The 22242-nt window shown below is 42.0% G+C and overlaps 1 protein-coding gene across 5 annotated transcripts in view; it reads left to right on the top strand.

Moving 5' to 3' along the window:
• GARRE1 (granule associated Rac and RHOG effector 1) overlaps positions 1–22242 on the top strand; it is a 57372-nt gene that overhangs the window by 5002 nt on the left and 30128 nt on the right. Inside the window, exon 2 of one of the 5 annotated variants that reach the window (XM_084215109.1) lies at positions 306–438. The exons of the other annotated variants lie outside the window; for them this stretch is intronic. The gene's annotated coding sequence lies outside the window, so the exon portion shown is untranslated. The remainder of the gene's footprint in view (positions 1–305; positions 439–22242) is intronic. 5 annotated transcript variants of the gene reach the window in all.

Raw genomic sequence — 22242 nt, 5'->3', positions numbered from 1 at the left:
TTCCATTTCTCCACAGGCATCTCTAGTGTGATTCATTCAGTGAGGGTTGTCTACCAATGAAATTTATCACTAATCCTGTCAGTAACTGTGTGTTTTTAGTTTCCCAAGTAGATTACCTGACTGTCATAACTGGTATGTTTGTGAGTTTCTGGATGGTGTTGGGAGTTCCTCTGGATTTACTGGGGTAAAATTAGATCCTTTGAAGCATGTCCACATGATTTGTCTCATACCAGGATATTCAGGGCAATGGTACTAGGTTTTTTTTTATGAAAGTTGAACTTCCTGCTCTTCTGTACATATTACAGAAGTTGGCTGTGTACCTGGGAACACTTTGAGTCCAAGCACAAGGACTTCCCTGGAGAAAGATAAAGCACATGAATGTCTGCAGCTCACATTCCAGGAAAACCTGGAGATCTTTCCTGAGAGTCTAAGTACAAGGTAATATTTTTGAAATCCTTTAAAAATATTTGTGGCTGGTAATCTCGTCCTGAAGAAGCCAGATATTCTTTTTATATGATCATGTAACAAAACTGCTAAAAAGCAGAGAGTGCTGCAATGCCTAGGAAGGACACACACAGAAGCACTCCTCTTCTTGAAAGACTCTTCTTGTGGCTGCATCCTCACAGCTGCAGTGACAGACTGGGGAATCACAGGGGAAGGATCACAGTGGGTAAATGTAATTCTGTGCCAGACTCCAAAAGCTTTGAGGAACGTAACTTCTTTCTGGTGAGTATTTCAAAATGTTTCTCAGAATGCTATTTGCAAGTCTTGCACCAGATGGTATTGTATTATGTGGAAGGAGGAAGGATACAAGGAGGAAGAGGGGACCTAAAAATGCTATTCTTCCAGTTCTGTATGTTCTTCTTCAGGAGAACTTCAGTGTAGGATGAATTTGTAATCTGCAGATACTCAGAAGAAACCATGTTTGTCAAATGCTGGTAAAAATGAAAGCAGGAGTTCATCATTTGTTAGAGGCCCCTGTGTTTGTAAAAGAGTGAAAGATGCTGAGCAGAGAAAGTGCTTGGTGGGAGGGGAGAGTAGCAATGCTGCTTGTGTTGAGTGCTCTGCAGCTCTTGGTCCAAGCAGGAGTTAAGGCCAGGTGGTGTGGAATAGCATTAACTAAAACTGTGTGAGGACATTGTTCCAGAATCCTGTCTCCTCAGTTCATGTTTCTGTGCTGCAGAATAAACTTTATTTAGCCTCTTACCAAACACATAGTTAGGTATTTATTTGTGGTTTCTCAGCTGAGCAGCACAACTTACAAATATTTAAATAATAAGGCAGTAAGATCAACCCTTTTTGCTATATGAGATAAGCATTTGCAAGCAAGTGATGCAATCAAAAACTTTAATATGATGATGAAAAATAGATCTCCTCCTAAATATGCATGTATTCTTTAAGAAAAACAAAACCCTTTAATTTACTAAATAAACAAAAGAGAATGAAGAAACTTGGTAATGATCAGAATTTTATTTTAGTGAGTTCAGTTGTGTGTGGTGCAGATGACACCAAGACTGTTGTTGGCAGGAGAGCAGAGGTGTGAGCAGGTACTTGGACATTCCTTATGTACAGGGAGCCAACTGGGCATCCTTCAGTAACTCATAGTGCAGTACAAATAAATTGTCCTTCCACCAGTGTGAATAGATGCACATCTTCTGATAGAAACCAGGTTAAGGCTTTGGTAGTGTTACACTTGTTTTGGCTGTTTTTAAAGAGAAGTTGCTGAAATTTATATATAGAAGAGCAGGGTTGGTCAACCAAAACTTAAATTTTCTAAAGTAATGCAAGTGTATGTGAACTTCTGATTCTGTGGCTTATTTTTGTTTCATGCTGATGGAAATTGTATGGAGTCTTGGAAAGAAATATCGGTTATTAGTATCAAACCCTGAAAAACAGAGCATGTTATAGCAACATTCTGCTTTTGGGAGCATGCTTGGTTCTGTATTAAAATGTTGGAGAAGTCCTTACTCAAAGGAGAGTTCTGTCTATCTTGTATTGCTTTCAGAAGGAGAATGAAAACATTTTTTTTGAGCAATCCTTTTAGATCTCATAATAAACTTCTTTGTGTAAACATTGCAATAATTTCCAGGGCAGCAGGTTGTGATGTTGAATTCAGCACTTTGACCTCATTCCAGGCCCAAAGAGGAACAAACCTTCTAAAGTTTAAGGCAGGTATTATAAAATGACTTTTATAATGAGCAAATTTTATATAAAACTTGGCAATGAATTTAACACAGACTTGTTCATACCTTCTTCTTAGCAAAGATATTCTACAGATCCAGGTTATCAACACTAATTGAAATGTTGTCTTTCACATGAATGACTATTTCAAGACCAAATGCTGGGTTGTGGGACATGTATGGTCTGTTTTGGCAGTCTCTGGTCAAGTGCACTTAGAACTTTTCCATGTGGAAAAGTGGTACCTCTGACCTGTGCTATTTTGAAGTAAATCTGTTGCTTGCTTTAGTGGTTAGAAAAGTTCCTTGACTGGTTAAGTGAATCTGTTGCTCTGCAGATGTTTCTGGATATGAAATCTGTTGAAAACCACTAATGATACATTTTTTGTTTTTGTATAGGAATGTTAGATTTTTGTGGTGATGAACTGGTATGATAGATTAAATCTGTAGTTGACACACAAGATTTAGGGAAATGTTTTTTGGGTGAAGTGCATTTTCTTCCTTTGAAGATGCAGCAGGAAAAGAGCTTGTTTGGTGTTTTTTTTTCTAATCTTAGTTTCTGGAATGGTTGGGTTGTAGGAGGTTTGACTGGGATTGTCTGATACAGTCAGACAAATGAATAACAGACCATGGTTTGCTCTGTACTTGAGCTTCTGCTGAAGATGAGAGCTCTTCTGTGTGTGCCCTCCTTTTCCACATTTCAGTGACACCAGGTGCCAGGAGCTGTCCCTCAGCTGCCAGGAGGTGCCAGGTGGTTGCTGTGTGTTGGGTGTTTCTGAAGGCTGTTCTTGGCCAGGTGTGTTAGGTGAACACCCTGCCGTGGGGATTGCTCTGGCTCAGGCTGGCAGAGGGCAGGGCTGGGGAGCTCCTCTGGCTTTAAAGGTACAGTGTGTAAGTTTGTAAGTTGAATTTGTTCTCAGACAGCTGCACGGTTTGATGTTTGTGCAGTGCATTGATTGGGGGGGGGGGTTGTGGCAATTTGCAGTGATTTTTAAACTAAGCTTCTGAGGACATGTCTGTAGGTTGGCATGTTGCTGTTCTCAGGTTCCTCTATCCTTACCCTCTTATTCATGATTCCCTTGCAGTTAGGGGGACTACTGATGGAAATGTCTGTCTAGACTGCCTTCTCTTGTGTTTCAGCATCTTTTGCTGTGTTTCACTTGAAAGGCCTTCATGGACCTTAACTTTGTGCAGTGTGAGAGATGAAGAATGCTGCTGCTTTTATATGACTTGGCTTTCTATGACTTTATATGACATTTAGCTTAATGTTGTAGTTTATTCTTTTTCCTGAGACATTCACATTTTTATGGGTTTTTTTCAGCTTCACATTGCAGCCAGAGGGTGCTTCCCCTGTCTGATGTCATAAGTTGGTACTGGTATTTTAAGTCATGTTCTTAAACAGGAGAAAATGACATATTTCAGTCAGCTGCTTTCTGCTAAAAAGTTTTATCTGTATTTTGTTCTGAAATTGTTGTAGGACAGATGAAGCAGTTTCTTTCCAAAAATTCTTGTGCTTTCAGGGAGGTGATATAATGTCTTCTTTTCATATGCTGTTTGATATATTCTGGTCTGGAACATGAGTTCTCTCTGCTGTGTTGATTGTATTTTGCTGCACATCAAATAAAAGACCAAGAAAAACAAGTCTAAGTATAGTTTACTAAATTTTCTACACTACATAATAATTTTCCTTTTCCTTTTGACTTAAAGCTTTGTAAGTGATCCAGTCTTCATAATCACAAGTGTTTCCAGGAAGGTGTGCTGGGTTTTGATTCAGATGTTCAGTGTGTTGAAGAATAAATTATAATATGAATGCAGGGCATCTTGCATATTGGGTCTATGCTAAATATTTTTCTCTAAAATGTATTCTAATGTGAGCAAAGTTAAACTGGTATAATTTGGAGCAGGAGACTTTAGGCAAAATTGGAAGTAGCTGTGTGTGAATATTGATTATTGTGCTCAGTAGCATGTGAAAAACCTCATCGTGCCTCAAAGCACTGTTGTCTTAGTGGACTTAAAATCCTTTATTTAGCTGTTGCTAAGGATTTGTGTTGAGGATTTTTTAAATTTCTTCTTTTACATCACACTGTTGACCTAAGTGCTGTAGTTCAGTGGCTTTCCCTGGCCTTACACTGTCACAGGCAGGTAGTGTTTTGGCCCAAGGATGGTGGGTTTCTGTCTGAAACAGTCCAAACCTTGTGATCTCAGAGGACCCACCTCATATATTCTGAAAAAAAAAAAAGCAGGGAATGGCAATTGCAGCTGCAGAATAGCCCTCAGAGAAGGGAAACACTTCACAATTGACTTACATGTATCAGTGTGTGTCCTCAGGTGTAAGATGCCTTTGTCTTGGCTGCTGGGTGTTCCTGCACAGCAGGTCAGATGTTGTGCACCTTTTTGGTAAGAACCAGCATTTAAAGGACTAATACTTCAAAAGTGATGCTTTGTAGATGATGTGAAGGGAAGAACTGGTTTTTGTTTTCTCTGGTGAAATGACTTTTTTCCTAAAACTGCTGCTTCATGTTCTTCCTTATGGAAGATGCTGCCTCATCCTGGACTGGTGGTGAGCTGAAGGTTGTGTGGCAGGTACTTGTGGCTTAATTGCACTTACACTGCAATGCCTCTCCTTTTTTTTTGCTTGTTTTCTTTGTTCAAAATGTTGGGTTTTGTTAAATAGGAGAGTGTAGTAAGAAACACAACAAAGCAACTGCTCACAGTCATGAACTCTATAGGAAATTGAGACTATTCAATGTAATCTTTTAGAACTACAAATATTAGGTTAAAAACCCTTTATGAATAACAAGCTTAAATCTGTCACTTTTCACAAAAGCATGCAGTGATACAACAAGGGAGAATGGCCTTTGCTGAGGGAGAGTGGGTTTAGATTAAATATTAGGAGGAAATGATCCCCTGTGGGGGTGGTGAGGCCCTGGCACAGGGTGCTCAGAGGAGCTGTGGCTGCCCCACCCCTGGAAATGTCCAAGGCCAGGTTGGATGGGCCCTTGGAATAACCAAGGGTAACTGAGACAGTGGAAGGTGTCCCTACCCATGGCAGGGGTGGGATGAGATGGGCTTTAAGGTTCTTCCAACCCAAAACATTCTATGAATTCAGGATAAGTCAGGTATTTACAACATTGGTGTATGGTAAAAACCTCCATGCCACAAGATTTTATTCATTGATGCTTTTTCTTGAGTAGTTATCTTCTAGGGCTTACTAGTAGAGGTTGCTTAATTTAACATTGAAATAGTTATTATTAGTAGTAAATAAGTGTCAGTTTGGACTAATAAAAATCCATTGTTGTGACCAAAGTGTGGACAAAGAAATGACCCCTAAAGAGAGGGTATGTTTCAACTTCAGAGACAAAGAAATGGCAGCATAATCACCTGAAAAATATGAAAAGGAGTCCATGGAATAATTTTCTGTTTCAGACAGAGAATAAAACATTAGCTCTAAGAGGAGCTAAGGTTCCATTTTACAAGTGACTTTGCTGTTTAAAGTGATTTGCTGATAGGCATGCAGCAACTCAGAAAGCAGCAGGATGCCTCACTAATAGCATTTGAGAGCCCTAAAATATAGTTTCATCTGAATTTTGAATATTGTTATATTGATATGCTGTAAAAAAACCCATCAGTTTCATTGCCAGGCACAGAATCATCTTATTTTTTATGCTGCTGAATCCAGTCACTCTCCTTTCCCCCTGTGCTTATTTTTGTTCTTACTTTTAGTTTTACTTTTTTTTTCCTGCTTTAAACTTTAATTGCCATGTAAAACTCTCCTGATTGTATGTGTTACATAGTGAGGATTGGAATGTTAGCTGAAAGATGGGGAGAGGAATCTGCCGTGCTGAAAATGCAAAAGATTTCCTGTTATTGTTACTCGGTTTGGTGCAAGTTAGCGTCCCTGGGGCAGCTAAAGCACTGCCCAAACTCTCCTTGCTTCATGGAAATGCGCAAGTGGTAGCAGAGGGTAAAACCCCTTGGTGTATCCAATAATACTCTGATTGTGGTTAGTCCCAGTTCTGTCTTTAGAACACATTGTTCCTAATAAAATAAATGCACAAGTGGTATGGCCTGCTCCAGCTGCAGAGTGTTACTGGATGCTTTGAAGGAAGGTAATTATTTGATTTATTTCTAGACTTGAAATTTTGAGAAAATGTCTCATTGAAATTCCACTCCCTCAGTGGGCAGAGCATGCATTGTGCAGTGTGCACGTAGCAGGCATTGTTAGGTACATGCAGGAAATCCATATTTTGTATTGCTGTGGATAAAACCCAATCTATAAATACCTCAGCGTGTAGTAAGGATGCTTGTCTAATGCTGTGGGGTTTAAGCTGGCTGGAGTTAATCTGAAAGTAGGGAAAAGAAATTGACAATGGACCGGTGTTGTTGAATTGGAAGTAAAAAAGCAGGATGTGTTTTTAGTGTTCAAAATTTGCAGGAAACTCCAAACTTCACGTTATAAATAGAAATGCAGAATATAAATGTGGCATCCCTGTGTTTATGCATTATAGTGTTCCCTGAGAGGCTTCTACAGATACATATGGTGGACTTACATAAAATATAGATATTGTAATTGCCTAAGAGAATAATTCTAAAAGCAGAGCAGAATCCTTACAGAGCTGTAGAAGGAAGGAGTATTGGTGCAGTAGGAACACAGCTCCCTGTTTTTTCCCATCTAGCACTGTGGGTAACAGGAGTGGATGGAAATCCTCCTGCAGAAGCATTTGCTGCCTCATTTGGTTGTGCTGCAGCCATTGGCACTTCCTGCTGCCATCAGTAATTCAGGGACACAGGACACACAGGTTCAGGTTTTTATCAGAGCCTGCCTAATGGGGAAAAATGTGGAAGAAGGGGCATTATCATTAAATAGAGAATGTAATAAAGAGCTGCAGCGGATTCAAGCCTTAGATGTCAAGGTCCAGCAGCAGGGCTCTTCCCAACCACGTCGTTGTTCCCTGGGCTCTGTTACTTTGCTCCTTATCTTAAAGCAGATGCAAGGAGAAATTTTTTCCTAAATAATAATTTCACTTACCTTCTCCAGAGCCATTGTGGAAGTTGTTTGTTTCCATAATATTGATAATGAAGAGTGTGGGCATTGACTTTTGTCCCAACTGAGCCTGGCTGAGCCATAAGTGTTGTGTGATGGTTCCACTGGGGCTGGAGGGATTTGGAAGCAGTGAGTGTGTGGGAAGCTCTTTGCTGAGATCTGTGTTCAGATAGAAGGTTCCTGCTGTGCTTCTTGAGGGGGTGGATGTGCAGTGTCCTCCCAGCAGGCTCCCTGGCAGGGAAGCTGGGAGCTCAGCCAGGTGTGCCAGGAGTTTGTAGCAGGTAGCAGAGTCACAAGAGTGGCTAATTCAGTGTTTACTAGATGATGTTGGTGTCCTTGTAGATCATACTTGCTAGTTTAAATGGAGCTGTTAAATTAATTTTTAAGCATTAATTTAATGACTGTTGTTAAGAATCAAAGAAAGGCATCAGGCACTGGGTGCTCAGTGTCCCTTTCAGCCTGCCCCAGCATGGACAGCAGTGATAGCAGCACTGCTGCCTCACACTGCTGCTCCAGTGCTCCAAGTCAAAGGCTGATTTTTCAAAAAATAGTTCCCAGGTTTTCTTTCAGAAATTAAAAAAAAAAAAAAAAGCTAAATTTTCAGTGAGCTTCAAAGCTTTTCATGCGCTCATTAGTATTTGAATGTTTCCTCTAAAGGATTGTGTGTTGGAAGGGTTGTTTTGACTTAGTTGAATGTGCATTGCATGCTTTATTGGAAATGAAGGCACAGATCAGCATGCAGCTCCAGCCTGCATCAGTGACTGTGCTCCAGGAGCCCTTTCCCTGTGAAGTAATGATTTTTAAATGGTGTCACGTATGGATTCGCTCTGGTACAACTTGGGTTTCATCCTTTATGACTAATGGGGAATATTCTTAGCATAACTAAAACCACCTAAGCTGTTTTTCCACAAGTTTGTGAAAGATGGGAGTGGAAACAGTGCTGAAAATTAAAGACTTAACTGCTGTCCTTGATGAAGACTTAGATTTGCTTCAGTACCTTTCATAGTAAAGGCAGAGACTGTGAGAAAATTAACTTATATTTACATTGACAAGCAATATTATATTAGTTCTTTAAATGATGCATTTTATAACTCTGGTGTTCATAAAATGCTTAATTAATTCAGTATTTTGAAGTAGCTGGACAGTGCTGTTGTGATACTCTTTTTCCATTTGACTAACAGTATCCTTTTGAAAACATATTTTCACATATTTTCCTAGTGGCATGATAAATTTTTGTGGCTGTCATTCATTGACATGAGAATCTCAGTGAGGTTTTTTAGGATGCTTTGAGTCCTCATTTTGAAGTGTGGTAAAGAAGTTTTCAAATGTTGACCCTTAAGACTCAATGAAGCTACCATTCAGAATATGGGTTTATAACATCTTGTTTTTGCTGAGGGATGAGGCAGTCCTGACTTGTATTTCTTTATGTTGACAGTGTAATTTTATCTTTTTTTTTTTTTTTTTTTTTTTAAGAAAGAAAGTATTGTTATCCCCCAGGAGTCACCTAGGAATGAATCTCATGGGCTGCTCCTGTCAGTGATAACTTTTGTTTCATGATACCCAGTGGTGGATAAATATGTTAATGAGGTGCCTCTTGACTGCACAGTTTCTCTGTTGTTTTTCAGTCCATTCCAAAATCTACCTCTGCTACCTTAAGAAGTTCTCACACTTGATTTTCTCTAGTCTGGTATGTGTTCACTTATCTACTTCTATTCCTAATTGCTGGAGGCAGTCCTCCCACTTACACTGTTGGATTTGTGTGGAGCTGGTAAGAAATTCAAATGATGCCCTGCTGAGAATAGGATGGAAGCTGAAGGAGTGGGAGAGAGAAGTAGAACAAACTGATGGTGTTTACTAGAACTGCCTGTGCAAAATGGTGTGAAACAACCCATATTGATTGTCAAGCACATTGATGAGGTGTATATGTAAAAAAATTAACATATTGTGTCATAACACCTAATGTCACGGTTCAAGGATCATTCCTCTTTCTTAATTTTGCTTCTGTGGTCAAGTTGTCATGTAACTGTTCATGTCTGAAATACAATTTGGAAAGTAATTTTGTGAAGGGCTAGTGGCAATTTCTTTGCTGTTAGCATCCTAAGCTGGCTAATTCTCTGATTAATCAAGTCATATCAGTATAGCTGGCCTTGTTCTGACAAACTTGCTGCTCTCTTGGTGTGTTGTGTTTTGGGGTGGGGGTCCCTGGGAATTCCCTTTTGCCCTCAGGTCAGTGAGGGTGCTCCCTAAGGGGCAGGGAGCAGGTTGGGTGAGCACAGCCCTGGCTCAGCAGTGCCCAGCTCCCCTCACTCCTGGGGTGCTCCTGGGGCTGCAATCCTCATTTTGGGATAAGCAGAGGTGTGCTCAGCATGGCTGGTGCAAACCCAGACCTGCTTGTACCTCTTGGCAGCTCCTGGCCATGTCAGGCTGCAACCTCCAGGCTTGGGATGTGTCCTGGAAACTTCTTGTTTTTCAGCACTTCAGAGACAGAGGAACCTTTTTTCATTCCTCTGGAAGCTGTTCTGTATCAAAGTGCTTTTGTGGGAGAATTTGTTCATGGAAAAACATTTGCCCTAGCAACTGTACAGATGGAGTATAATTGGTAAAAATAGGAAAGGGGGTTATGGATAGTGGTCATTCATTCAAAGTGGAGATCTTGACCACTGCCATTGTGGCCTAGATGGGTGTCTGGTCCAGTAGGGCACTTTTAATTGCCTTTGTTTAACAAAAGTTACAGAATCAATGGCAAACAAACAACATATTTTGTCATTGCAAAAACCCAAACAAGTTTAAGCAAAGTTCTCATAAATAGATGGTGTCAGATGAGATTTTGTAACAAACCCCTGTGATTTGTAGGACTTTAAACCTAATGTCCATAGATAGTCTCTCAAGTATGAATAATTGCTGGAAGTTAATGCTCTGCATTGCAAACTGCCCTGAAGTGCAGATCTGTTGTATTTTAAGGTCTTTAGATAAACCTTCCAACAAATTAAGCTGTTTCTTTGCAGTGGAGTACTGACAGCAGTGTTTAATATCTTTACCAGAGAAAGCTTTAAACCTATATTGTATAAATACATTGTTTCTAATGCTCTTAAAAGCAATGTTAAATTGTCCTCAACAAGAAACATATGGCTATAAATTCTGACATACTCCATGCTCTGTCCTGACTGTCGGAAGCAGAGTGTGCAGTGTGGAGGATATTTAATTTAAAAAATTGGGATAAGGGTCGGGAATTGTATGCTAGAAATAGAAAATAAGATTAGAGGTTATGTTTCAGGCATGGAGCTGTCTCTGGGGGGGGAACAGAACAAGGTTACTTCAAGGTTTGGAGCCTGGCTGGGGGATGGGAGAAGGGAGGAAATCCAGCAGTGGCTAAAAATGGTGCCTGGGGGAGTTTGTAGTAATCCACACAATAGGAGTTGCCAGGCTGAGGAATTGCCCTGATGCTGAGCCTTGTGCATTGTAGCCTTCTCCTTGCTGGTGCCAGATTAGTCATGGGCAGTGCTTGGTACCAGAGGGGGGGGTCCTGGCACCAGCACAGACTGTCCTGGTGCTGAAAAGGTCACTTGCTCTAAACCTGATACTGGGGAAATGTGTTTGGAAGGTGCCTGGCCAAATCCATGGTCGATGCATCAGCTGGTATTGAGACATTGCTTAAATGTATTTGGCATCTTTGCAATGTCTCGTGGCTGGCAGAACTTTCCTGTGTCACTGTTAGGGCAGCAGAAAAGCCCTTTGTCAATAAAAGCTGCTGGGAAGGAGTGTCAGCATGGCTTGAGTCACCTAAATATCATTTAACTGAAGCTTAGTCTTTCATGTTGCTAATAAATTTTAAGTATAATTCACACATCAGAAGATGCCACTTACAAATTTAAATGTTTCTGTCCTGTCTTAGTTTGTGAACAAAATCCAGCTCTTTTAAGGAGTATGGAGAGGTGCCCTAGCATGTCTTTGGTTAGGTGTGGGCTTGGGATCTTCCACTTGGGTGTGTGCCACTGTTGGGACCTGCTGCTTCAGGGGGAACACACCTGAGGTTTCAGAAAGAGCCAATAATCAAAGTTTAAGTCTCCAGGTTTGCCTCTGGATGTTGTATTTCTACTGCATAGATCAATCCCATTGTGTTAATTTGTTTTATGGATTAAGACATTACATTTGTTTCTCTTTCAAAATGCATTATACCAGCATAAATATCCCATTGTATCCTCTGCTGCACAAAAGAGTTCTTGCACAACCCAGTGCAGAAATATTTGGCACATAACCTGGTGACAAATCATGCCCATGATTGAGGGCTTAGTTGTTTATATAAAACTCTCTGTACTTTTAATTTCAGGACATGGTAAAGTGGTGTGACTGTGTTTTATATGTTGTAGATTAGGATTGATAATTATTTAACTACTGATGATTTTATTGGGAAATATTTGAGAGTTCTTTGGTGAATAATTTTCAACCTAAGAACAAGGCAGGTTTTTTTAAGGGCAAAAATCCCATTCCATCAGTATTTCTGTGCACATCAGTGTGACTGCTGTGTGCCTTTCCCTGCTGTATGGTTACTGCAGAGCTCAGGGCCGGGAGGGAGCAGAGTGCCAGCAGAATTCCGTGTATGCATTTGTTAGCAAAGAGCTCTTGGGGGAAGTTATTTATATTCCTTGGTAGCATCTACACCAGATTTATTTTCCAAACGTGTAAATTTATTTGTATTGAAAGAAATTAACTTTGTTTTTAAAAATGTTAACTCTGATTTGAAAGAAGCAGCAAAGCAATTGTTAAAATATTAAAATGCTTGCTTTTCTTAATAAGAGGAAAATAAATTTAACCAAGCTAGTCTTCATAGGAAAAGCATATAAAATGTAAATCCCAGGTAACAATTGCTTTTGAAGAGAGAAATTTCTTACAGCTTTCTCTGTGTAAGGAGTGGATGGAGACCCAGGGCTGCTGCAGAGTTCCTCAGCATGCAGCTTTTTGATGCTGACCTGTGGCTTATTTTGGCATTTGCGTTGTGTGGATGAAAGGCAACAAATGATTGTGTGGACTGAAATAGCAGGTGGGATTACTGGAGCAGCTAATGGAGGGCACTGGAATCTGGATCTCAGTGCTGGGAGCTGCTGCTGCTGCTGTGGCCTTGGCTGGGGCAGGGCAGAGGATCCCTCTGTGCCCAGAGCTTGTGCCTGAACCAGCTGCTAACAGCGCTTGCAGAGGGTTGAGCAGCTCTTAGGGGAAGGATTTTTTCAGTTGTCTGCTGTGTAAAGCAGGCAGGACAGCTAGATAAGCACTAAGCTCTGGGTGGTCTCAAAGGGGGAAATGTTGCAGGTGGCAGGTTTGGGCTCTGTCTTTTCCTTTGAATTTGTATTAGAGATTTATAAACTGGAAGGGTGCTATATTTGATCTTATAACTAATCCTATTTTGGCCCCAGCTATGCAAGATGAGTTAGGGCTATTTTAAAAATTTCATCTATATTTAATTAAGCTTTAAAAATTCTGGTCTTAATGAGGAGGTGAATTCTGTGCCCAGGACACACAAGCAGCTTTTTTGATCAGAAAAAATGAGGAAAGGTTATGAAGTATGCATGCTACTGCTCCTACTTTGCTAATCTTTATGATCTCAAATTACTTTGTCACCACTGTTCCTTCATCAGCTACAGAGATTAGCTCTACATGTGATAATATATTACAAACCCTAGATTTGTTAGAAATAAAGCATTTTGACAGTACCAAAAGTCTCCTGTTACAGAAGTCCAGTTCAAGAATGATTTCTAGAATTAAAGTGAAAACTACTCAGCTACTACTATTTATGGAATTGCTATTTACAGTAGTATTATGCTTTTATAGTATTATGTACACACTGATGTTTGGTTTTGTTATGGGGAGGGAGACTGTAATTCACACTGGATTGCTCTGGTTTATTCATATCCTGTGACAGTGAATCAGATACTGCTGTCTATATACAGACTGAATTGCCAGCCAGCTTTGGGCCCAAATATGGTAAACATAATTATGTTCATTTGCTGTAAAAATACATTCTCCTTAGTTTAACATTTTCATGATTACAGTTTTCTGGTAATTCCATAATTTTCAACATGAGAGGGATATGAAAGGCGTAATCATCGTGTCTCTCTCTTCAGTGTAGAATATAGTTTGTTTTCCTGGGCAAAACTCCAGCTGTTCAGTGACGAATTTACTGCTGCTCAAATACAGCGAGCCCATAAAGCATTTGGAAAGGCTGTTCCTGGGACAGGAGCTGTGCTGTGGAGACAGAATCTCTGTGTGCACAGACAGCAAAACCCCATGGCTGCAACTGTCCTGTGGCACTGAGGGGATGTGCTGGTGTCAGTTTTTCTGATGTGGACTCCTGTTCTTTAGTTTTGGAAATTAAATTAATATCATTTCAGAATACTTAATACTTCTCAAGTAGGAGACTTTTAATGAATGAGTTGGGAGAGCATTAAGATAAAGCTTCTACTCTGTACTGAAGGGAATAAATATTGGTAAATATTGGATTAGGTTTTAATTTCAGTCACAAAGGAGTGTTTGTACTAACAGTTATTAAATGAAAAAGAGAATAGTTTCCTTGTGCTAGATAGTACATGCTGGTATGCCACTTCATTTGTCCAAGGGGGTTGGGATTAGTACATTTAATCTAGCTAAGGAAGTGCATTTGTAGGGTTTTTTCATTGCTTTGATGTAGTCTGGTATCGAGAATGTTGTAGATGAATTCTGTGGCAAGTGTTGAGAATTCAGGAGCAGCATAGTAATTTGGGTGAGGAAAGATTGTTGGTGTTGAGTTACTCCAAATGTTTTGAAAGCTTTCATCATCCTTGCTGCAAACAGGCAAAAAAAAAATCACATACAGGCTTTACAGGATTTGCTGTACATAATCTGTCTCATGTTTCTAGTACTCAGAACTTCCTTCTTCATAGAAGAGCTTTAAATGTGTGGATGATCTATAATTTTCTCTGCCTTGAAATACTACTTTTATCTAACACTGCTAAAATAATTTAAATGCCTACTGAAGTTACTCTGAGTTTGGCTTTTTTAAAGCTGTATAGCTCACAAACTCTTTAAAACAGTTTGGCTTAGGGATATTTCTTTCAGTGGGAAAATTCAGACGTGTGTGTGTGCTGGGAAGTGCAAGTCCTGGGGCATTTCTGAAATGTGGGATCTGTGTTTGCAGGAGCAGCAGAAGGGCTGCAAGTCTGAGAGGGAACAGCTGAGCTGGGATGAGGAAATGTTTCTGTTTGCAGAGGAGTTGTAAACAGTGTGTCCTTGTGGCACTTCTGTCGTTGGGACTGTTCTCTGCCTTCAGTGCTGCTGGGGGTGGAGAGAGTGACAAAGTCAAAGTGGCTGATTCAGGCTCCAAAATGGATCCACCTCAACCTCCTTTATTTTATCCCTTGGAGGCTATAAATGGATTTGTAGGGAAAGGCAAGAGCAGGGTGAATTTGTGGGCAATACTGATTTCAAACTGTCCTCAGCACCTTGCTGCACCTGGGGTTTCCTGAGCCTGTGGTCAGACTGTTCAGGAACACAAGTGAGCCCCCCTGGCAGGGAGGGGGATGAGAGACCAGAACTGCACACTAAGCTGGAAGTGTGGGTAAAGCATGGATTTATGCAGTGGCATGTGTCTGGCTCTGCCAGCAGGGCTGTTCCCTTCTTGCTCTATTCTGACTCTGCCATTCAGCATCAGGCTGATGTTTAGCAAACCCAGTCAGCTGTAGCTCTGAGATCACTGTCCTCAATGGTAATGATCAGACCAGAGCCCATCGCTTCTTGTGTGATGTTTGGATTATTTTTCCATGTATGAGTTGATAAATTTATCCCTAATTAATCTTGTGTGTGTGTATATATATATATAAAATGTGTTAGAGCATGCAGTATGTCATGCCTGAGGAGTGTAGTATTGACCTGGGTTCTTATTCCCACTTGTCTTTCCAAATCTTGTGAAGGTGTGATTTGTTCAAGACAATGCAAGCTTCCTCAGAAGAACCTGACTGTTGAAAGAAGACGTGTGGAAGAATGTCTTCCATTTATTTCTCTGTGTGCTTGGTCAAAGAGTGGGAATTATTCCCATTTTTCTTTTTCTGCTGTGTTTGAGTCCATGGACAAATCCTTTTAAGCTGATGAGAATAAAGCTCTACGTGGAGCCTTCTGCCTGGTTTCTTGATCTGCACTGACTCAGCAGTAACTAAGCTCTTCAAAGTGATTTCCTAAACCTCTTTAACAAATTTTAGTAGAAATTTCTAGCATGGATCTTAAAATGTGTATTGAAAACATCTCTTCCCAGTTACTGAAAATGAAATAAGACATTTGCTTGTGCTGGAAAGCTGCAATTGATGGTGTAACAAGGAGTTTAACTCTCACCTGACTGTGTGGGAGACACCACTAACTGGACCTGGAACTAAACATGTGCCTAAGTTCATTACTGAAGTGAGCCCAGAGGTTTAAGATGTCTACTGTAACCTGATGAAAATGTAGGATGGTTTAGTATTGGACTTTTTTTTTACTGTTTTTTATTGTATTGTGTTCACCCCCCCCCACGTGAAAGCTGGTTTTCTGCATGAACTTGGAAAATGGTGATTTTTGGAGTTTTCAGTACACAACTGAGAAACAATTAAATTTATTTTTTAAATGCTTGTTTTTTCAGTGAAGTTTTAAAAAGAAAACACCATCCTAGACTCTGTGTTTATACTTTTGAATACAGTAATCAGGAGTGACAGGGTGAAGAAGAATTGTGGGTGGCTTCTGCTTAGAAGGACTCAAAATGTGGATGTGATGTGATGGGTGGGGGTGCAAAAAGAGACTTGGGAATCGTCTCAGGTGGCCATAACTGGACCAGTGTGCATGAGCCTGACCAAGTAATATTCCTGTTCCACATATGCTTCATTGAATATTTCTCTAGCTCAACCTTTCCTTCCTGACTTCCTTTCAGCAGGAAATGAATCTGTGGCCTAAAAAGATCATTTACAGGAACATGTTAATTTAATCTCAGGATTTTCTAGAAAATGTCAACTGACTGTCCCTGGGTTGAAACCCTTCCTGCAGTTTTTGCCTCTGCTTGGAAGGGAAGTTTATTTTCCCAGGGATGGCTGTCCATGTGCACAGGTGTCTCTTCCTGAGCAGTCCTGTAGAATCAAAGAATTCTGTAGGTGAGCTGTTCTGGGAGGCAGAGCTCTGCCTTTTCTACAGAAATTTGTGCTGCTTATGCTTGTTCTCAGTCTGGTCCCACAAAGTTTTTCCTCATCCCAGCACATTTTCCAGCTCTGCTGGGGGAGGGTGGTGGTGAGTGCACCCTTTTGGGAGATGGGAGATGGAGTCTCCCCTGGCTGACAGTCATGTGTGGAATTTCTCTTGCTGTGTGCAGGGGCTTTGTTAGGCTGTCTCCCAAGAGAGTGGGCATTATTTTCTTTCTGTTTTCAAAAGGGAGCTGGTTCTGTGTTCAGAATAGGTAACATAAGCACCTATTGCCAAGGGAGGGTTGAAGCAGTGATCCTGATCTGACACAGGCGTCTATTTTTGACATTGGCTGAGGCACACAAGGCTGAAAGAAGCTCTGATTTAACACATTCCTTTCACCAGCTTTTCCTTTTGCTGTCATGTCTTACTGCTGAGACTTGAGTTTGTGCTATTTCAAGTGTTTTGTGTTTTACTTCAAACAAAATGCAAGAAGTCTCCTGAGGGACTGTAGGCTCTGCCTTGGAAAAATCCAGTTCACTGGGCTGGCAAGTCTGAATCTGACTGAGGGACACCTACATTGTGTGTGTATCTTTTAGGGAGTGTAGTTACACGGGTTTATTGGGTTTTTGTCTGAAGGAAGTGAGGTGCTCTAGTGCTGGGCAGGCAGGACCCTCAGTACTTACCTAACTCTCCAAATCTGATGTTCTTCAGCCTTTTTTAGTTCTCTATTTCTGAGTGGTTTTCATGACAGAATTTTTAGTTATTTGGATTTTTTGGGCAGGACACAGACATATTTTTGTCTTTGCTTGTTGTTTTGGGCACATAACAGAAATGCATCCTGACAGGATTGTTCAGTGCAGATGCAGAAGACAGAAATAAGCACAAACAATTTACTGTCTTTGCTTTAAGGAGTGTCATTTTGAAGGGAAGAAAACTCCAGACAAAAGCATAATAAATTAGTTCAGAGACTGTCTGTAAATGCTAGGTAGATACATCATCAGTGAAATTGGTCTTTTGAGTTAATAGAGCCGGGTTGTTGGTTTAACAGATCTCAGTGCAGTGCTTTGGTTGGTAATTGCTTTGCTGCTAAGTGAGAGCAGGTTCCAAATTAATAAAAATAATTTGGAAATTTGAGGTGCTCAGTTTGATTCGAGTTGAACTGTGCTAACTGCACAGGCCCTGTGGAGCTCCCTGGGAGCTGGGGCTCCAGCTGGGGCAGGGAGGAATGGGGCCAGGGCCAGGGTGGCTGCTGGCACCCCTCTGTCCCCAGGGAGCTGGAAGGGTGGGCTCAGATGAGCTGGGACACCCTGGGAATGGGACACCCTGGGAGAAGGATGTGCCCAACAGGAGCTTCATGGATTCACTAAGGATTCGCTTGACTACTTTTTTGTTTTGGTTTGGTTTTTTTCCTCCAACTGTTCTGGGCAAGCAGCCAAAAAGGAATCCCAATGAGCAATTCATGAGCTAACAAGAACTAAAATGATTTTGGTATAATGGTGTATTTCCTCCATCCTCCTCTAATAGGAGATTTTTACAACTTGGGTGACAAAAAACCCCCAAATTAAAAAGCCCATCCAGGAGGTGCCTGGGTCTCCTGGAGGCTGCAGCACACCCCATTAGAAAGCCTTGGAAAGCAGAGCTGGTTTTCCATCCTGGGTCTGTAGCTCCAGCCCAGAAGCAGTTGAGGTTGGGGGAGGAGAGTCCTCTCCCTGCTGCCATTCCTGGGCTGCTGGGGCTCTTGTCCTGTGCCTGCATCCTGCCAGCTGTGGGAGTGAGTCTGGAAAAACCCTGAGCCTCCTTTGCTCTGCTACTGAAGATAATCAATACTTGTCAACCCCTATAAAAGCATTTGCATGCTTTGAGTATTTATGATGTGTTGGTAAGAAATTCCAGGTGCAGTATAACTGGTTGCTGTCAGAGGTGGATGCATATTTTCTGCCAGCCAGCGTTACTTGGAGGTGGCTCTTCTTGTTCATTTTTGAAACGTAGTTTCAGCTCTTGTATTATTCTGAAAAGTTTTGTGTTCACAACAGTGTTTGAAAATGAAAACAAATTTTAAAAGCCCACATACATTTCATTTGATGTGTTTGTTCTTCATGCATGGATTGAATATATTAGACAGGGGCCATTCCTGTGGCAGTTTTAATAATAATAGATGTGGTGTATTGATGAGAGTAGTAGAGAAGTTGCAGTCAAAGTCAGAATTTAATTTATTAGGTTGAGATTTGTGGCTGAAATTAGAACTTCTTTTTATATGGAATCCTTGGTCTGGGATTCAATTCCAGACCAATTCCAATTTCTAGTAATTTCAAATTCCAATTTCTACTATTTTTGACCAGATATGTTTTGTACATGTAATCCATCTTCAGTTTGGAAGAGTGTAAAATCAATCAACTTCCAGTTAAAAATGTGATGCCTGTCTTAAAATAGCTCCCGAAAAGTAGTTGGGGATACCTGACTGGTTTTTTTAACCTGATCATTTATGAGGATCCTGAGAAGTTTACTTGGAGTAGCTCCCACCACATGTCTCAGTCCCCTTGTGTTGATGCCTGCACTCAGTGAGCCGTGCAGCAGGAGGAGCAGGAAGGTTCCAGTGCCCCTCCCCAGCCCTGCTGTTCCTGGGGATGCAGGCTGCCTGTGGCTCACCTGGGCACGGCTGCTGCCCTCTGCCAGGGCCCTCCTGGGCCTCCTTCCCCTTCTCCTGGCTCAGTGATGCCTGTGCTTCCAAACCACACTGCTGCTGTGGAGCTGCACACCCAGGGCTCTGGGCTGCCCTCCTGCCCCCCTGGCCAGCGGGGTGCTGTGCCCGTGACAGCGGGGTGCTGTGCCCGTGACAGTGGGGTGCTGTGCCCATGACAGTGGGGTGCTGCGCCCGTGACAGTGGGGTGCTATGCCCGTGACAGTGGGGTGCTGTGCCCGTGACAGTGGGGTGCTGTGCCCGTGACAGCGGGGTGCTATGCCCATGACAGTGGGGTGCTGCGCCCGTGACAGTGGGGTGCTATGCCTGTGACAGTGGGGTGCTGCGCCCGTGACAGTGGGGTGCTATGCCTGTGACAGTGGGGTGCTGTGCCCGTGACAGTGGGGTGCAGCCCGTGACAGTGGGGTGCTGTGCCCGTGACAGTGGGGTGCAGCCTGTGACAGTGGGGTGCTCTGCCCGTGACAGTGGGGTGCTGTGCCCGTGACAGCGGGGTGCTGTGCCCGTGACAGCGGGGTGCTGTGCCCGTGACAGCGGGGTGCTGTGCCCGTGACAGTGGGGTGCTGTGCCCGTGACAGTGGGGTGCTGTGCCCGTGACAGTGGGGTGCTGTGCCCGTGACAGTGGGGTGCTATGCCCGTGACAGGGGGGTGCTGTGCCCGTGACAGTGGGGTGCTCTGCCTGTGACAGTGGGGTGCTATGCCCGTGACAGGGGGGTGCTGTGCCTGTGACAGTGGGGTGCAGCCCGTGACAGTGGGGTGCTGCCTGTGACCCCCTGGCTGCTCTGTGCCCCCCATCCTTCCTGGCCGTGCTTTCCCTGCCTCTCTGCAGCTGGATGCCCACACACAAAGTGTTGTTGCCTGGTCTCTCTTCCAGCGCTGAGCCAGCTGTGCTGGGGACAGAGGGACGCTGAGCAGTCCCCAGGAAGTGGTGTACGGGTTTCCCTTGCCCTCCTGCTCCCAGTTTGCTGGGCAGGTGTTAAGGACCATTTGGAATATCTTTGCTTTAAGGTATTCACATCTGGACATGAGGTGGCCTGGCCAGGTGAGGGGTGGGATGTACACGTTAGTGGCAGGAACCTGTGATGGTGGAATGCCACTTCTCCTTGTGGAGTGACTTTTGGATTTGCACCACATTTGTATCTCTAAATGTCAGAGAGGCTTCTGTGTGTTTTTGACAGGAGGCCCTTGGCTCTGGCAGCTTCCTGGCCTTTTGGCCTCACCGTGGGTTTGTTTGTTCAGGCTTTTCCTGGGTAAGCAATCTGGCTGCTCTGGCTTCTCTTCTTTGGAGTTAGCTTTTTTTTGAACATTAATTAGATTTAGTTTGTTTTACTTAAATGGTGGGTGCGGTGTTGAGTTCATCCTGAGATTTGGAATCTGTGTCTCATCTAAAACCAGCATGAAATAGCATGAAGAGTTACATTCAAAAAGTTGGCTCAGGTGTTTTGGACTATCTTACTCTTCTGTGTTTTATTGCATATTCTCTGGAAGGACAACAGAATCCATAAGGAACATCAACTGAAGGTAAACTTTTGCCAGTTTTTAAATTTGAGGTCAGAACCTTTTTTAAAGGTTCTTCTGCTCAGTTTCTTGTGTTGATTTAGGGGAAAAGTTGCATTCTCTTTTAGCAGGGTAATCCCAAACAGGACAGATGGGGGATTGGACTCCTCATGCTGGTCCAAAACAAACTGAGGGGTACCTAATTCCACTTGTCTGAAAGTCTTCCCTGTTTATTTGTATCTCTTGTGACTGGTGAAGTTAGGAAAAGACATTTTTCTGGGAAGTACCTAAGCAAAAATATTTGGATGCTATGTTAAAAAAAATTAGCAAACAGATTTGCATTTACACTCATTTTCCTGCAATTTCTGTTTCCTCTATGCAAATGGGGCCATTTTTAGAGGAGCTTGTGCAGCTGATTCTCTGGAAGTTCAAACAGTTCAAACTCGTAGCGGTTCCTTAACTTTGGCATTAACTCCTTGAAGTGAGAATGCAAACAGCATGTTGGGCTTTCCCAGTAGTGTTTTGCCAAGCAGGGCAGTGTTCAGTGTGGAGCTGGGTTTATATTATATATTAGTTCTATTACAGTCTTCACTAGTACCTGAACAGCACTGTTTTGGTTTTGATTACATAAAGGAAGGACTCAAATACCTTTTTGTGTGGTATGGTAACTTTCTTGGGAGTTCCTTCACCTGGTTTCTGTGAGTATTTCTGTTTTCCACAAAATGAAGTATAAGCTGAAGGTTATGTTTTGGGTGACAACATGCTGTTCCTGTATCACTGGAAGGAACCCTTGGTTACTTTTTCCCTCTAAAGTGGCAAGAGGTAGATTGGCCTGAAGTCCCTGCAGTTCAGTGTGGAGCCCTCACATTTAGTGCACACACCAAAAGCAGTGGGGAAGGGAAGGAGAGCGTGGGAACCTTCTGTGCTTCACTTTTTCAGGAGAAGATGCAAAAGGAGGAACGTTTATTTTGTATGTAGCTTGTCAGAGAGCTCATTATAAAGTTTCAGACGTTGTATTCAGACACATGTCTGGTGTTGGGGCGTGCAGCTTTCCTCTCTCTGAATAAATATCAGCTGAAGATACAAGCTGTCCTCTTTAAGCTTCTGTGTAGGTTTTATTACATGGGAATTTTGAAGCTGAAGAATTGAGTAAGTACATGCAAGTTTGACTACAAAATTGTCTAGAAGTAAAACACAATGACTTGTCATTTTTGTTTATAACTGTAGAAAATATGAAGCCACCATTATTTTCCTATTCATTGCATTTGTGTTCTTTTAGGATGCAGCGGGTTTATGTCATGGCTAAATATCTGACCATTCCAGATGAGTTCAGTGTGTTTGATCCTGAAAGGCTCTGTGTGTACTCACAAGCACTGAGCTGAGGTGCATCTCTGATAATTTCTTCTAAATCAGTACCCTAGAGCTTGAAAACCCTTCCTTCTTAGTTTTTTCTTTCATCATCATTTCTTAACTTCCTCTGCAATGAGAAATTTCATGTCTCCATAGGAAAAACAATCACTAATTTACTTATATGTTGCATTTAAATTCACCAACTCTCTTATTCCATCTACATTTATGTGCAATCAAGGAAACCAGTTTAATCATGCTCTCCACTGTAAGATACCATAACTTGTAAAACAAGGAGAAAATTACTTTCAGCTGTG

The sequence above is a fragment of the Fringilla coelebs genome, assembly GCF_963513975.1.
Source record: "Fringilla coelebs genome assembly, chromosome: 14".
NCBI lineage: Eukaryota > Metazoa > Chordata > Aves > Passeriformes > Fringillidae > Fringilla > Fringilla coelebs.
This window is presented reverse-complemented; position numbering and strand designations above follow the sequence as displayed.